The sequence below is a fragment of the Triticum aestivum genome, chromosome 3A (genome assembly GCF_018294505.1).
Source record: "Triticum aestivum cultivar Chinese Spring chromosome 3A, IWGSC CS RefSeq v2.1, whole genome shotgun sequence".
Taxonomy (NCBI): domain Eukaryota; kingdom Viridiplantae; phylum Streptophyta; class Magnoliopsida; order Poales; family Poaceae; genus Triticum; species Triticum aestivum.
In genome coordinates this window covers 272,014,628-272,020,466 of record NC_057800.1, presented here as the reverse complement: position 1 = coordinate 272,020,466, position 5,839 = coordinate 272,014,628, and positions in this window count along the sequence as shown.

Here is a 5,839-nt window from a genome sequence, read left to right as displayed (position 1 = left end):
AACGATCGGGACGGTGATCTACATCAACAATCTTGCTACCGTCAACACCAACTTTCTCCACCTCTATGAAGTGGTGTAACACCTCTTCTCCCTGCTGTAATCTCTACTTAAACATGGTGCTCAACTCCATATATTATTTCCCAATGATCTATGGTTATCCTATGATGTTTGAGTAGATCTGTTTTGTTCTATAGGTTAATCATGATCTTGGTTGGTATGATTATATATTTTATTAATGGTGCTGTCCTACGGTGCCCTCCATCTCGCACAAACATGAGGGGGCCCCATTATGGTGGGTTGCGAGAGTGACAGAAACTTAAACCCGAGTAACTGGGGTATGACGTATGGGAGTAAAAGGACTTAATGCTATGGTTGGGTTTCACGACCTTAATGATATTTAGTTGTTGTGGATGCTTGCTAGAGTTCCAATCATAAGTGCATATGATCCAAGTAGAGAAAGTATGTCAGCTCATGTCTCTCCCTCATATAAAATTACAAGAATGATTATCGGTACTTGTCATTTCCCGATGCATAGCAAGAGAGTTAGACTTCGTCATTGCATGATATATGTTGCATTGTGTTCACTTGTAATGCCCGGGTAATTAAGCTAAAGTAATCCCACGCTAATGATGCCATGTCCCCATGGTTACTATTGCTAATCTATCGTTAGATCAAAACCGGTCCAAAATTCAAATTCAAAGTTTGGTAAATAATAAAAGTTTTTAAACATTAAAATAAAAATGTTCGGTTTGAACTAAATATTACATAGATAAATATGGTGCAATAAACATGTTTTTATAAAATGCCTAAGTATTTTAAAATGAATTAAAGCAGAAAGAAAATAAATAAAAACAAAAACTAAAACTAAAAGAAAATAAAAGAGGCAAGCCCCCCTGCCCCCTGGGCTCTGGCCTAGTTGGCCATTGGGCCAACCCACCTGGCCGGCCCGCCCCTCAACCATAAACCTCCCCCACTCCCCACTCGCCCCCACCGACACACCCCACTCCTCCCCCGAAATATCTCCCTCCCCCCCTCTCCCGATTGGATCGGGAGGGGGAACAAACCGACCGCCGACGCCGTCCAGTGCCGCCATGTTCGACGCCTCACCGCAACGCCGTCGCCTCCACCTCGTCGTCCACCCCGCAGGCCTGCCTCCCGCTCCGCCCCGCCGTCGCCGGACCACCCCAAGCCACCTCGAGCCCACTGCCCCCTCCCTATCGCTTCGCGATGAGCCACCGCGCCGGTTGCGCCTCCCCTCTCCTCCCCCCTCTCTACTCCCCTACTTCGTTGTGCGCACCGCGCGAACCGGCCACGCCCGCACGCTCCCCTGCCCACGCCCGTTACGCTCCGCCTCTGCCCATGCCGATGCCGCTTCCGCCCACACCTGTCGTCACCGCGCACGCTGGCGCTCGTCGCTGCCACTGCTCCTCTGCTCATTGCAGATGCGCTCGCGCCCGCTGCACTGAAGGCGAGGCCGCTCCCTCGTCCTGTCGATGTTGTTGATGCCTTTGCGCTGCATGCTGCCGCTACCTCCTGCTCCTCCTGCGTGCCTCGCCGCAGCCCACATTCGACATTGTTGCCGCACCAAGCCGCACGCCGCCGCCCTGCAGTCGCCGCCCGCTGCCGCAGTCGCGCCCTCAATCGCACGCGCCTCTTCCGGCCTCCACTCGCTGGCCCTGCCGCCCATCGCTGCCGGCCCGCCCTGTCCCCTCGCCCCGCCGCGCATCCCCATGGCCATCTCCCACGACCGGCGCTGGTGCCCTGGCGCGCCCCATCACCCGTGCCCGTTCGGGCGTCTCCGGCCCGTTACCCGTCCCCAGCGCCCGCTAGGCCCCCTCAGGGCCACTGCCGAACGGGGCCCACTGCCGAGGTCAGAAATATATATATATATATATATATAATATTAAAATTAATTAATTAATTAAAGAATTGATTAACTTAATTAATTTGGATTATTTAAACTAAATAACTAATTAAACTAATTAAACATTATTTAGCTAATTAACCTAATTAGTTAATTAGCTAATTAAATAGTCAATGACAGTGGGGCCCACCCCTAATTAATCCTGATTAGGTTAATTAATGTGTTTAATTAAAATGTGTCACTGACAGGTGGGACCCACACGTCAGTTGACCATACAACGCCTCTATTGACTGCTGACATCATGCTGACGTCAGCGTGCACTGTTCTGGATAATGTTGAATTTAAATAATTAATTAAATGCTAAAATTGATTTAAATCTATTAAAATCAATATAAAATAAACCGTGGCTCGGATGGAAAAACTTTGTACATGAAAGTTGCTCGGAACGACAAGACGAATCCGGATACGCAGTCCGTTCGTCCGCCACGCATCCCTAGCATAGTGAACACGCAACTTTCCCCCTCCGATTCATCTATCCGAAAACGCGAAACACAGGGGATATTTTCCTGGATGTTTCCCCCTTCACCGGTATCACCTCATACCGTGTTAGGGCACACCTAGTACCGCTACTTGTCATGTCATGCATCTGTTTGCATTGTATTGATTCTTTCTTCCCCCTCTTCTCTCCGGTAGACTACGAGACTGACGTCGCTGCTGGTGCCCCGATCGACTACGCTATTGACGACCCCTCTTTCTTGCCAGAGCAACCAGGCAAGCCCCCCCTTGATCATCATATATCGCCTACTCTCTTTCTACTGCTTGCATTAGAGTAGTGTAGCATGTTACTGCTTTCCGTTAATCCTATTCTGAAGCATAGCCTATCATTGTTGCTACAACTGTTGATACCTTACCTGCAATCCTAAATGCTTAGTATAGGATGCTAGTTTATCATCAGTAGCCCTACATTCTTGTATGTCTGTCATGCTATATTATCGGGCCGTGATCACGTCGGGTGTTGATCAAGGGTAAATACTATACATACATTCTATACATGTTGTGACTAAAGTCGGGTCGGCTCATTGAGTACCCACAAGTGATTCCGATGTTGGGGGCTGAAGGGGCAGGTGGTTCCACCAAGGTAGTGGTGGTCCTGGGTTCCCGACGGCCTCTGACTGTTACTTGTGGCGGAGCGACAGGGCAGGTTGAGACCACCTAGGAGAGAGGTGGGCCTGTGTGACGCCCCAAGACCGGAGCTTCAGATGCCTTCCATGTTTTTCGAGTTTCGCCGTGTGATTGTTTTGTCTGTTGCATTCAACTTTGCATCATGTGCATTGCATCATGTCATCATGCCATTTCATTTTAAAAAAACCAACTAAATAAAATGCATAGATCTTTGATCTATTTAAATTGAGGGAACTCACATGGTGATTTCCCTATATAAACTATCCTCCCAATATATTATGGAGCTATTATAAATATTCCATTTATTTGGAATTGACCATAACACACTTGCAAAACGAATTCAATGCCGTGTCTATCTCATTTTTTCTTGACCTCAAACTTTTCCCATAAATCCTTTCGGCACTTTCCCGAGCTCCACCAACATTCCCAACATTTTTTGGACTCTTCAAAACCTTGAACTTACTCAAACCATTTGAATTAAATTCAAATGGATGTGAATCCAGCTCTTTCAATCATGCCACTTTTATTTTCGGGATCGAGCTCATGTTTTTGCGAGTCCGGGAAAATAATCCCCATGCTCTAATTCTTTTCCAGTCATTTTTTTCTCTCTTTTCTTTATTTGCTTGTTCTGTTATTGGAAGAGTCTGAAGGAGGGAGAGTGAAAGAGAGCAGCCCATCCAAGAACTCAGGCCGGCCCGTTTGTTCCTGGAGGCCCAGCCGCAACCCCTGTGCTTAACCATAGCATCTCCCCTCGACCCCTCCTCCTCGTGCCCTTCCATCCAGCGCCGCCAGGAGCCCTGCTTCCCTTCTTTCCCCGCGCCCGATCCCCCATCTCCCTTCTCTCCCCTTCGTCCTCCTCACGCGCCGCCACCCACAGGAAGATCATCCTGCGCTTGGTCCCCTCTCAGCTTCCGCCGCTGCCTCCCCGCCTCCGGCGAGGGGCGTTGCCCTGCACCATCTCGCGGATTACATCAAACCGTCGACCCGCCTCCTCCTCGCCTCTGCCACCTTCATCGGCCTCTCCTTCCCCCGTGATCCCGCCTCGCTGTCCGACGACCGGTGCCGCCGTCGGCGCCCACGGGGCCATCAGCATGCCCTGCCTCCTCTCCTTCGTGTCGCGACCCCCAAGCTCCTCTCCAACTCCGGCCTCGTCCAGGCTATCCCGCCGTCACCAGCTGCTCTAGCGAGGCCATGCCTCTCCTCTGCGTCACCCTCCTTCCCTTGCTCTGGCCCCCTCTTCTGCACGACCTGAGGGCGCTCCTGCTCGGCGTGCTTGCACGCCCGACGGCGACCTCCACTGCGGCCATGTTCGCGTGGAGCCCCTGCTCCACCACCATAAGTGCTCGGCAGCACCTCCTCTGTCCGCGTATTGTGCTTCTGCTCGCCTTGCTCCTCGTGCCCCGCTCTTGCCTCTGCTATGAAAGGAGCCCCGACACTCCTTTGCTTTGCTACACGCCCATGGCGTCATTGGCGCTCGATCCTTGCCATGCTTGCTGTTGTCGCTGTTTTTCCCCTTTCAAATGAACGAGCAGGGCCTTTGGGGGTTTTCGCCAAGTTCTTTTTCCGGAGACCTCTCCAAGACCACACGGATGCTTGAACGAGTACCGAACGAATCGCCAATACCTACGAGAATGACTTCGTGGACCAATGAGTACCACGACGACCGTTGTTCGCCAAGTACCCCTTTCGGATCACCAAGTTTCGACTACCATCATCGTGAACCGCTTTCAAAACGTGTATCACTAACGCCAAGTACTAGTTCTACGAGGACCTCCAAGTTCGTCTTCCGCCGTCTTCGAAATCACCAAGTACCACGACGATACGAGAACAACTACCGTCGACGTGCATTTTGCCAAGTACCACTACCGTCGACCCTCGAAGACTCCGTGGACGTCAAGTTTCTCGCCGTGACCCTGAACGTCTACGAAAATAGTGTATGACTACGACCGCGGCCGAAGAACCATGTACAACTACCGTCGCCGTGTACCACTACTTCCACTTTCGTCGCCGAGGATCGATAGTACCACTACTACCCACTGTGCCCGTGTATGACTTCTTCCACTACGAATCGATCCGCATCGAAACACATGCTTCGAAGGTATAACCGCCAGAACGACGCCTGTGGATGAATGTTGTGTGATGTATGAGATGAACCCTGTGGTTGCACCGTGCCCATTTGTTTTGTGCACGTCCCTCGGTTGCCATGCCATCGACACATGGGACACCCAGTATCTGGGATTACCCCACCATCCTTGCGTGACATGCTCCCGTCACATTTCCTTTTGCGCCGGTATCTCCATGAACTACCGAAACCGATATGTTGCCGTGGCATCATTTTCGGATTCGTTGTCGTGGCACCCCTTTCGTTTCCGCCACAATGACAAATGCTTCATAACATGCTCTTATCAACATTTTCATAAAAATTGCATAAAAACTTGCAAATGTCATCCGCATCATGATAATAACCTTTAAAATGTTTAAAATTGTTGTTTACTTTAAATTGCTAAATGCACATGAGGGTTTACCGGAATTGTTGTTTGATGTTTCCGGCCTCATTTAAAATGCCTAACTGTGTATTTTACTCATGTTTCACCTCTTGCCATGTTAACAACATTTCATTTTGTTGAGTAGTTTAAACGGGAGAGAACTAAATAATTAAATGTGGTGTTTCTTCAATATGCAACTCTTTGCATATTGACCTCCACTTAATTTGTAGTTTTGTTTGATGCTCTTTGCCATGCCATGCATATTTAAACCGGACATGCATCATACTTGGTTGCCCATCATGCCATG